General features: G+C 43.0%; 1 protein-coding gene across 1 annotated transcript in view; it reads left to right on the top strand.

The window, feature by feature from the left end:
* The first annotated feature begins 775 nt into the window (after positions 1 to 775).
* The window catches only part of LOC106587826 (homeodomain-interacting protein kinase 3), a 91,055-nt gene continuing 79,318 nt past the window's right edge, over positions 776 to 12,512 (top strand). The window contains exon 1 of the mRNA XM_045708069.1: positions 776 to 1,155. The gene's annotated coding sequence lies outside the window, so the exon portion shown is untranslated. The remainder of the gene's footprint in view (positions 1,156 to 12,512) is intronic.

Here is a 12,512-nt window from a genome sequence, read left to right as displayed (position 1 = left end):
CAACATGTTCTATAGAAGGACCTTTTGAGAAAGAAGAAGGCAGTTTCCTTGGTAACTTGCATATCAATGATCCCTCCTCCAATGAATACCTTGGAGGAAGATACAGTTGGTGACCATCAACACATTTGTGGACTATTGTACAGTATGGCCCAAAGAAGATAACACACATTATTTAACAAGACACCGGTGAAGTTTTATAAAAAAATAAGTGTGAACATTTTGCTGGAATTTAGAAGTACAAAAAAGTATGAACATCTCTATAACATGTCACAGTTGTAAACCTAGAAAGAAATCAGCCAAACATTCACAACTGTACTGAACAAACATGAGAATGGATTTGGAGAACAAGGGACTAATAGTCCCATTGGAATAGAAATAGATTATAAATATTATGAAACACCTTTAGAAAAGCTTCAGAAATATTTTTATTCAGTATGTATAATCTTTTAACGCATATCAGTATGGACAATTTCGAATTTAATGACGTTTCTGTATTACTTGTCTTGAAGCATATTACTTTAAACAGGCACCTACATTGCAATTTCGTCTGCCATTCATTTTAATGATAAAACAACTTATGAGAATAAGAATCTAATGTTATTTTGTGAAGAAAATATTTTTGTCTTGAACACTGCATCTCCAAATCCTACGCATGAGTGGCCCTGTTGCCCATTATAAACATGTTGACAGCTGCCACATTGTGAACGCGCTTTTCATTGGGCGCGCGCAGCTCGACTATTGATTCGTCTAGTCTAGCTCAATGCCATCAACTCACAAACATTTTTCACACAGCCTAGGCTAGACAGAGCAGAGGGACATGTTGGAGACAGACAGAACGGGAAGATCGTTCGGGAAATAGGGCTAACGTAGGCCCTTTTAGAGATGGACTTTCTCGCCCAAAGAAGCAAGAGAATAACTTGGACTGCATAGTTACATCCTGGGCTAAATTGGTGTCATTGAACCTTTATATGCTTAAGTTTTTTGAAGTTTAAAATGTGGGAAATGGGGCTGTTGTCGAGAGCGAGGTCTCCCCTCCTGTTGTCCAGGACAAGATGGCAGCAGTGCAGGCAAACTCTGCATGGTATGGGTATATAGCTAAGTCCACAACATGTTCAGAGAAGCCCTGGATTCTACGTATTGTTACTCTATAAGAAGGTAAGCAGTCAGTTGTATTATCTTTGATGTTATTTGGAAGGATAAAAATGTAGCAAGAAGATTTGGCACATTTTTATGATTACAATTATTAGTTGTATCTACCGTTAGCTATATACAAAATGAAGGCAAGCCAGCTAGGAAGCTATAGTAGGTTGTATCTGTGGGGTACGCTGTGAATTGTATTTGTTTGTTATAGTTGGTGCTTTTTCTTTAGTCAGCTACAGTAGCTAGCGAGAAGTTTGCCGACAGGAAGCAGAACCAACGGTACTAGTTAACTGTTGGCTAGCTAGTAAGTGTTAATGTTTATCAATGTAAAATTAGCCTATAGCTCCAATACTTGTCAGAATATTGACAAGTTCACCATTTGCTAATACCTGTAACGTTTACATGTAATTGAATACCGTAGTAGCTACCTAGTTAACTCACATCAGCTGTTATTTACACAGGTCTGTCTCTGTGTGAGATTAGGCTAACAATGCATCTTCAAGGTGTTTTTCTTCTACAGCCAGTTGGTTTCAGACAGTCAGCTACCTAGTTTCACCCACAGCAACCCCCTCATAAACGTCACCAGCCTTTGCTGTTTCCAAGCACGGAATTATCTCATGCAGAAGTAGTCAACAGAGTATCGTCACGTCTGCCATTTAAGAACAGAGCAGATCAGGGACCAATTTATCTTCACTGTCAGTGGAAAATCCCAGGTTGTAATAGATGTGTGTGGGATTAGCATACATGGTAAATTGCAGTTATTTCCTCACACAGTTTGTGCCCCCTCCTCCAACCCTCTCCTGTACCCGGCTCTATGCCACCTTCAAAACAACCAACCCACTCCCCCAAAACATCCTGGCAGACGTTCTTTGATCCTGTGTTGACACACATTCTGAAAAATTACTACTTTCATGACCATTCTTGTTTCATGGCCTAGCATTCTTCTACCTACTTTACATTGATCCTGCCAGTCTGACATCTTTATCTGTTCTTGCCTCAGTCTGACGTTTAAACTCACCACCACTCCCCTTGTAAAAACACAAACATCTCGGTTAAAGAAGGGTTAAAGGGGCTCTGCTCTGTGACTTCCTTGCCAGCACTTTATTTGTACTAAGAGAGAAACTAAGGAAGGCACTAAATGTACCACAAACCCAGGCTTGTTGGTAGTGTAAAAGGCATTGGATGGAGGCTGAATGGGATTCTTTTTATCTTATTTTTTTAAGGCCAGACAATCTTCTCTTGGCAGGGTTTGAGCCAGCCAACCTTTTCTGGGGAGAGTGATAGCTTGAGAGTTTGGACAGGGTGCCCAAACAGTCTTCTTGTCTCTGAGTGAAGTGTTCTTACAATGTGCTATTTCATGCAACAACAAGAGTGAATGAATACCCAGATTAATCATTTAAGGTGATTAGCGTGTTTAGCAACATTAGCCGTTGCTATAAGTCCTGCTGACACATACTTACTCTACCACCTACTGCGTGCCCCCCAATAAGTCAATCAGATTTGTTTCTTTATTTTAGTAATCTGAAAGCAGTGCAGGAGTGGATGCACAACTTTCGGGAGAGTGAGAGGGGGATGATGCCTTGCTCACCATCTCGTGGTCTCCTGATTTGAAGCAGCATACTTGATTAAGTTGTGGTACTCATGTGATGTTGCTTTGAGTGTGCTTGTTCAACCCCACCCCTCTATCCCCCCCTTGGGCATTATGGAAGAATGCTTTTAAAAACATTTTTTGACCCTGAGCTCATTCTGCTATGAAGTCAAACAGTGGCTTAAGGAAGTAGACACATGGTGTGGACACAGGGCAGCCTGTGTCTTCAAATCAACGTTTATTGGTTGCATACGCAGATTTGCAGATGTTATCGCAGGTGCAATGCTTGTTTCTAGCTCCAACAGTGCAGAAATACCTAGCTATATATATATACTGCTCCAAAAAATATAGGGAACACTTAAACAACACATCCTAGATCTGAATGAAAGAAATAATCTTATTAAATACTTTTTTCTTTACATAGTTGAATGTGCTGACAACAAAATCACACAAAAATAATCAATGGAAATCCAATTTATCAACACATGGAGGTCTGGATTTGGAGTCACACTCAAAATTAAAGTGGAAAACCACACTATAGGCTGATCCAACTTTGATGTAATGTCCTTAAAACAAGTCAAAATGAGGCTCAGTAGTGTGTGTGGCCTCCGTGTGCCTGTATGACCTCCCTACAACGCCTGGGCATGCTCCTGATGAGGTGGCGGATGGTCTCCTGAGGGATCTCCTCCCAGACCTGGACTAAAGCATCCGCCAACTCCTGGACAGTCTGTGGTGCAACGTGGCGTTGGTGGATGGAGCGAGACATGATGTCCCAGATGTGCTCAATTGGATTCAGGTCTGGGGAACGGGCGGGCCAGTCCATAGCATCAATGCCTTCCTTTTGCAGGAACTGCTGACACACTCCAGCCACATGAGGTCTAGCATTGTCTTGCATTAGAAGGAACCCAGGGCCAACCCACCAGCATATGGTCTCACAAGGGGTCTGAGGATCTCATCTCGGTACCTAATGGCAGTCAGGCTACCTCTGGCGAGCACGTGGAGGGCTGTGCGGCCCCCCAAAGAAATGCCACCCCACACCATGACTGACCCACCGCCAAACCGGTCATGCTGGAGGATGTTGCAGGCAGCAGAACGTTCTCCACGGCGTCTCCAGACTCTGTCACGTCTGTCACGTGCTCAGTGTGAACCTGCTTTCATCTGTGAAGAGCACAGGGCGCCAGTGGCGAATTTGCCATTCTTGGTGTTCTCTGGCAAATGCCAAACGTCCTGCACGGTGTTGGGCTGTAAGCACAACCCCCACCTGTGGATGTCGGGCCCTCATACCACCCTCATGGAGTCTGTTTCTGACCGTTTGAGCAGACACATGCACATTTGTGGCCTGCTGGAGGTCATTTTGCAGGGCTCTGGCAGTGCTTCTCCTGCTCCTCCTTGCACAAAGGCGGAGGTAGTGGTCCTGCTGCTGGGTTGTTGCCCTCCTACGGCCTCCTCCACGTCTCCTGATGTACTGGCCTGTCTCCTGGTAGCGCCTCCATGCTCTGGACACTACGCTGACAGACACAGCAAACCTTCTTGCCACAGCTCGCATTGATGTGCCATCCTGGATGAGCTGCACTACCTGAGCCACTTGTGTGGGTTGTAGACTCCGTCTCATGCTACCACTAGAGTGAAAGCACTGCCAGCATTCAAAAGTGACCAAAACATCAGCCAGAAAGCATAGGAACTGAGAAGTGGTCTGTGGTCCCCACCTGCAGAACCACTCGTTTATTGGGGGTGTCTTGCTAATTGCCTATAATTTCCACCTATTGCCTATTCCATTTGCACAACAGCATGTGAAATTTATTGTCAATCAGTGTTGCTTCCTAAGTGGACAGTTTGATTTCACAGAAGTGTGATTGACTTGGAGTTACATTGTGTTGTTTAAGTGTTCCCTTTTATTTTTATATATATAAATTTAGCAATACACACACACACAATCCAGAAAAATTAAGAAATATCAGAATGGGAAATGTCAGGGACCGGAATATAAATATATAGGCCTATACATGTTATGTATGGATGGATAGATAGATATAGTGTATTCAGACCCCTTGACTTTTTCCACATTTTGTTATGTTACAGCCTTTTTCTAAAATTGATTAAATTGTTTTTTTCCCCTTAATCTACACACAATGCTCCATAATGACAAGTTTTTAGACATTTTTGCAATAAATAAATGACTGGAATATCACATTTACTTAAGTATTCAGACCCTTTACTCAGTACTTTGTTGAAGTGCATTTGGCAGCGAGTTCAGCCTGAAGTCTTCTTGGGTATGATGCTACAAGCTTGGTCAGAGTGACCATTGGTTTCTTGTGACCTCCCTGACCAAAGCCCTTCTCCCTGGGTTGCTGGCTGGGTTGGTTGCCAGCTCTAGGAAGAGTCTTGGTGGTTCCAAACTTGTTCCATTGAATAATGATGGAGGCCACTGTGTTCTTGGGGACCTTCAATGCTGCATACATTTTTTTTTTTGGTACCCTTCCCCAGATCTTCGAGACAGACACAATCCTGTGTCTTTCCAAATCATGTCCAATCAATTGAATTTACCACAGGTGGACTCCAATCAAGTTGTAGAAACATCTCAAGGATGAACAATGGGAACAGGATGCACCTGAGCTCAATTTCAAGTCTCATAACAAAGGGTCTGAATACTTACGTAAATAAGGTATTTCTGTTTTTATTTTTAGTAAATTAGCACAAACAAAACGGTTTTCGTTTTGTCATTATGGGGTATTGTGTGTAGATTGAGGGGGGAAATGTAATATATTTTAGAATAAGGTTGTAACGTAACAAAATGTGGGAAAAGGGAAGGGGTCTGAATACTTTCTGAAGGGGGGTGTGTGTGTGTGTGTGTGTGTGTGTGTGTGTGTATGGACAGTATATGAATATAAAAGCTGTGTACAGCAGTAGTTATATAGGATGATCCATTACTAGAATACACTATATAGATATAAAGTAAGTAAACATTTATTAAAATGACCAGTATTCAATGACTATGTACATAGGGCAGCAGCCTCTGAGGTGCAAGCTAGAGTACCAGGTGGTAGTCACTGTTCTAGCCAGCTAAGGTTCAGGGTCGGGTACTGGGCGGAGGCCGGTTAGTGGTGACTGTTTAACAGTCTAATGGCCTGGAGATAGAATGGTGATTCTCGTGAAACTGGTTTTAAAGATGTCTGTAGGCAATTGAGTTACAAAACCATGATGCATCTGCAAAAATCAACTATCATTCTCAGGATTAAGACGCCTAGTTTTTGACAATGTCTTCTTTTAAATACATTTTACATTTTCGCCTGAATTATGTAAATTTTCACGCCAAATTATCATTGCTTAAATGCGTATGGATAAAATTTTCTGTCAATTTTATATTATTTTAGAAAAATCTAAGTTATGTAAATAAAACGCATGTTTTGCTGTAAATCATAAAAATTGTATAATAATTAAAGTTGACATTAAACTATAATTATTACTTCCAAACACCGTGGACATGTCTCATTCCTGTAAAAATTCCAATCAGTTTTTAAATAAATGTTTTTTCAACCATGATGTATCATCTAGAGGAGTATTAGAAGTGAAGTTAATTCTGGAGGAATATAAGCAAATTAATTATGTTTTTTATTCTCGAACACCCCCTTTACCCCACTTGGCCTTCTCATTACCAAAATGGCTAAAAAGCTCAATTTGGTGAAAGGTCAAATTTTATATTTTAAATATTTGTATTTTCAGTGTTTGTTTTAACTCAGGCCTTTTAAGGGAGCAATGTTAAAACATATTAGAAAATTATTTGTTTATTTTGAATAAATTGTGGTAAAATGCATAATATCTGATCCAAAAACAATAATTATGAAATAAATAAGTACAGATCCTAATCTGTGATCAAAGAAGACATTTTTTTTTTTTTTTATTAAAAAAATGTGGTGTCAAATGTCAGTTTCGTGAGAATGACCCAGAACTTGTTTCTCGGTCCGACCTTTCATGCACATGTATTGTCTACGGCTTCTATATGGTAGTGGGGTGAATAGGCCATGGCTCAGGTGGCTGAGGTCCTTGATCTTCATGGCCTTTCTGTGACACCGATTGCTGTAGATGTCCTGGAGGGCAGGCTGTGTGGCCCCAGTGAAGCGTTGGTGATAATGCGTACAGCCTGACATGATGTTCTCAATGGTTCATCTGTGGAAGTTCGTGACGTTCTTCGGGGCTAAGTCAAATTTCTTTAGTCTCCTGAGGTTGACGAGGCGCTGTTGCGCCTTCTTCATCACGCTGTCTGTGTGAAGTCGACTGAGTATGATTTTTCAACGCCAATACCGATTATTGGATGACCAAAAAAAGCCGATACCGATTAATCGGCCGATTTTTATTTGAAGAAGAAAAAAAACCCATTTATTTCTAATAATGACAATTACAACAATACTGAATGAACACTTATTTTAACTTAATATAATACATCAATAAAATCAATTTAGCCTCAAATAAATAATGAAACATCTTCAATTTGGTTTAAATAATGCAAGAACAAAGTGTTGGAGAAGAAAGTAAAAGTGCAATATGTGCCATGTAAGAAAGCTAACGTTTAAGTTCCTTGCTCAGAACATGAGAACATATGAAAGCTGGTGGTTCCTTTTTAACATGACCAGGTAAGAAGTTTTAGGTTGTAGTTATTATAGGAATTATAGGACTATTTCTCTCTCTACGATTTGTATTTCATATACCTTTGACTATTCGATGTTCTTATAGGCACTTTAGTATTGCCAGTGTAACAGTATAGCTTCCGTCCCTCTCCTCGCTCGAACCAGGAACACATCGTCAACAGCCACCCTCGAAGCAGCGTTACCCATGCAGAGCAATGGGAACAACTACTCCAAGTCTCAGCGAGTGACGTTTGAAACGCTATTAGCGCGCACCCCGCTAACTAGCTAGCCATTTCACATCGGGTACACCAGCCTAATCTCGGGAGTTGATAGGCTTGAAGTCATAAACAGCACAATGCTTGAAGCATTGTGAAGAGCTGCTGGCAAACGCACGAAAGTGCTGTTTGAATGAATGCTTACGAGCCTGCTGCTGCCTACCATCGCTCAGTCAGACTGCTCTATCAAATCATAGACTTAATTATAACATAATACACAGAAATACGAGCCTTTGGTCATTAAAATGGTCGAATCCAGAAACTATCATTTTGAAAACAAAACGTTTATTCTTTCAGTGAAATACGGAACCGTTCTGTATTTTATCTAACGGTTGGCATCCCTAAGTCTAAATATTGCTGTTACATTGCACAACCTTCAATGTTATGTCATAATTATGTACAATTCTGGCAAATTAATTACGGCCTTTGTTAGGAATAAATGGACTTCACACAGTTCGCAATGAGCCAGGCGGCCCAAACTGCTGCATATACCCTGACTGCTTGCACGGAACGCAAGAGAAGTGACACAATTGCCCTAGTTATAAGAAATTCATGTTAGCAGGCAATATTAACTAAATATGCAGGTTTAAAAATATATACTTGTGTATTGAATTTAAAGAAAGGCATTGATGTTTATGGTTAGGTACATTAGTGCAACGACAGTGCTTTTTTTTCGCAAATGCGCTTGTTAAATCATCACCCGTTTGTTTAAGTAGGCTGTGATTCAATGAGAAATTAACAGGCACCGCATCGATTATATGCAACGCAATACACGCTAGATAACTACACATGGTTGATGATATTACTAGTTTAACTATTGATTATGTTAAGATTGATTGTTTTTTATAAGCTAAGTTTAATGCTAGCTAGCAACTTACCTTGGCTTCTTAATGCCCTTGCGTAACAGGTAGTCAGCCTGCCACACAGGCTCCTCGTGGAGTGCAATGTAAGGCAGGTGGTTAGAGCGTTGGACTAGTAACCGGAAGGTTGCAAAAACGAATCCCCGAGCTGTCAAGGTAAAAATCTGTCGTTCTGCCCCTGAACAAGGCAGTTAACCCACCGTTCCTAGGCCGTCATTGAAAATAAAAATGTGTTGTTAACTGACTTGCCTAGTTAAATAAAAAATCGGCAAATCGGTGTCCAAAAATACCGATGTCCGATTGTTATGAAAACTTGAAATTAGCCCTAATTAATCGGCCATTCCGATTTAATCGGTCGACCTCTAGTGTAAAGGGACCATTTCAGGTTGTCAGTGATGTGCACTGAGGAATTTTAAACTTTTGGTCCTCTCTGTTGATGTGGATGGGGGTGTGTTCTCTCCACTGTCTCCAGTAGTTCATGATCAGCTGCTTAGTTGTTGAGGTACAGGTTATTTTCCTGGCACCACTCTGCCAGAGTTCTCACATCCTCCCTGTAGGCTCTCCATCGTTGTTGAGGTACAGGTTATTTTCCTGGCACCACTCTGCCAGAGTTCTCACATCCTCCCTGTAGGCTCTCATCGTTGTTGGTAATCAGGTCTAGCACTGTTGTGTCGTCAGCAAACTTGATGATTGAGTTGGAGATGTGTGTGACCACGCTGTCATGAGTAAAACAGGAGGCTGAGCGTGTTGAGGATCAGCCTGGCAGAGGTGTTGTTGCCTACCTTCACCACTTGGTGTCGGCCCATCAGGAAGTCCAGGACCCAGTTGCACACGGAGGGGTACAGACCCAGGGCTCTGAGCTTAGTGATGAGCTTGGAGAGTACTATGGTGTTGATGGCTGAGCTGTAGTCGATGAACAGAATCCTTACATAGGTATTTCTCTTGTCCAGGTGGGAAAGGGCAGTGTGCAGTGCAACAGCGATTGCGTTGTCCGTGGATATGTTGAGGTGAATTGTAGTGGGTCTAAGGTGGCTGGTGAGGTGGAGGTGATATGTGAATTGTAATGGGTCTAAGGTGGCTGGTGAGGTGAAATGTGAATTGTAATGGGTCTAAGGTGGCTGGTGAGGTGAAATGTGAATTGTAATGGGTCTAAGGTGGCTGGTGAGGTGAAATGTGAATTGTAATGGGTCTAAGGTGGCTGGTGAGGTGGAGGTGATATGGTCCTTAATGCGTACAGAAGCTCCACACCCACCAGTGTCTACATAAGCTGCTGTATGTTGAGCTTTTGACTGTTCTCTCCCGTTGAGGCAGATTTATACTGGTCCAGTGTGTCACCTCCCTGTATTGACCTGCCCTGCACTCAATTTGTTGGTCTCCCCTGTCTAAGTGAGGCACGCTGTACGCAGTTTGTTGCTCTCCCCTGTCTGAGGCACGCTGTACGCAGTTTGTTGCTCTCCCCTGTCTAAGTGAGGCACGCTGTATGCAGTTTGTTGGTCTCCCCTGTCTAAGTGAGGCACGCTGTATGCAGTTTGTTGGTCTCCCCTGTCTAAGTGAGGCACGCTGTATGCAGTTTGTTGCTCTCCCCTGTCTGAGGCACGCTGTATGCAGTTTGTTGGTCTCCCCTGTCTAAGTGAGGCACGCTGTATGCAGTTTGTTGGGTCTCCCCTGTCTAAGTGAGGCACGCTGTATGCAGTTTGTTGGTCTCCCCTGTCTAAGTGAGGCACGCTGTATGCAGTTTGTTGGGTCTCCCCTGTCTAAGTGAGGCACGCTGTATGCAGTTTGTTGGTCTCCTCTGTCTAAGTGAGGCACGCTGTATGCAGTTTGTTGGGTCTCCCCTGTCTAAGTGAGGCACGCTGTATGCAGTTTGTTGGTCTCCTCTGTCTAAGTGAGGCACGCTGTATGCAGTTTGTTGGTCTCCCCTGTCTAAGTGAGGCACGCTGTGCGCAGTTTGTTGGTCTCCCCTGTCTAAGTGAGGCACGCTGTATGCAGTTTGTTGGTCTCCCCTGTCTGAGGCACGCTGTGCGCAGTTTGTTGGTCTCCCCTGTCTAAGTGAGGCACGCTGTATGCAGTTTGTTGGTCTCCCCTGTCTAAGTGAGGCACGCTGTATGCAGTTTGTTGCTCTCCCCTGTCTAAGTGAGGCACGTGGTATGCAGTTTGTTGGTCTCCCCTGTCTAAGTGAGGCACGCTGTATGCAGTTTGTTGGTCTCCCCTGTCTAAGTGAGGCACGCTGTATGCAGTTTGTTGCACATCAGCTTTTGTTTATCCATTAGCGTTTATCAGCCAGTAGTATGTTTCGGAAGGGACTTGCTGCTGTGTTTGTGCCACGTGACCACTCACTCACTCAAAACACGCCACGTCATTCTGCTGTGACTGTTGAATGTGACTGTCCATGCTGTTAGATAAAGCCTCTATGTTCTGGAGCACGGGACCTCATGATGCTTTATCTGTGCCCTTAAGGCTGTCTGTTTTAGCAGTCCTCCACTCACAAGACAAGCCCATAAAAGACCATATGACCGTAGTCTTTGAAGAGGCATAGGGCACATGCTTGCCCAGGCCCTTAGTGGTTCACTCCTAATTACTGAAGAGACACAGAGTTCGAAATTTAAATTCTAATTTAAATTCAAAGAGGATAGATAAGGCAACTTAGACTGATGGGCCTAAATAACCCAACTTTGACTGATGGGCCTAAATAACCCAACTTTGACTGATGGGCCTAAATAACCCAACTTTGACTGATGGGCCTAAATAACCCAACTTTGACTGATGGGCCTAAATAACCCAACTTTGACTGATGGGCCTAAATAACCCAACTTTGACTGATGGGCCTAAATAACCCAACTTTGACTGATGGGCCTAAATAACCCAACTTTGACTGATGGGCCTAAATAACCCAACTTTGACTGATGGGCCTAAATAAGCTGCAAGTGGTTGCAACTTATTAGTCGTTCTTCAGGTGTTTTGTCGTTGAGGTAGTCACTGCTGGGGTGTTCAGGTGCTCCATTTCAGAGTACACTAAGGATGCTGAGTAGTGTAGGGTTACTGCACCTGTGTCCGTGTGTTGGGCAGCCAGCCACTAAGCATCTGGTGTCGTGTCAGCGGTGAGACGGACAGACTCTGAGTTTCTGCTGTCTTTCCAGGGAGGACAGCAGATGGATGGTCTACAGGCAGGATAGTCTATCTGAGCATGTGGTGCTGACAACGTTACACATCACCTGTTTTACATTTGGAGCACCAAAATGAAATCCCCCATGGGCTGACTGTGGGTTTTACAAAGGGCTTTGCCTTTATGATTATGTGCTGAACTTGAGTCCTAGCCAAATGTGGTTCCGAGGTGAGAAACTCATTTTTGTGTTGAGTTGGATTATAGGAACATAAGCAATGTCCAAAGTCTGATAGACATCATGATAACATTTGCCCTTCAACCTACATGGGGAGGCCAGGGATATATTCTGGGAAGGTATCTGGGTGTCGTTCTCTAGTCACTCAGGGTTGAGATGCTGGACAGTTGTTGATGGACTATCCCTGAGAGAGCGTTTTCAGCTGAAATGTTCCTCCAGTCTTTTATGAGAGCAATTCTTTGAGACTCCTGCACTGTTTCTTTGCTTTGTCAGGCCCAGTATCTTATCTCCTTGATTCTGACAAGATGCTGAAAGCCCGAAGGCCTTTACTAATGAAACACCTCTTTATATCGATTTTATTGCTTACAACATATAGAAAACGTAAATAAAGAAACACTTTATAAGATAGATCCAAATGTAGCCAACTTTCAGAGCAATTTCTTTGGTCTTGGGGTTCATTTCTTTTCTAAGTGAAATTACAGCCTTGTTCCTGTTTTCTCTGTTCTTCTGTTTGCTGCTGAAGGGTTTGGGCATTTTTTGTATCTTCCACGGCACATACATTGAGGAGCCCGGGGCGGGCTGGGGACCGGGGCGGCCTGGGGACCGGGGCAGGCTGGAGCCGCTTGACCTGTAGAGCTGGAGAGCCAAATTGAGTTGTGTGGCAGAACTGTGTGCAATACATTCTCTTC

Source organism: Salmo salar, chromosome ssa26 (assembly GCF_905237065.1).
Source record: "Salmo salar chromosome ssa26, Ssal_v3.1, whole genome shotgun sequence".
NCBI lineage: Eukaryota > Metazoa > Chordata > Actinopteri > Salmoniformes > Salmonidae > Salmo > Salmo salar.
This window is presented reverse-complemented; position numbering and strand designations above follow the sequence as displayed.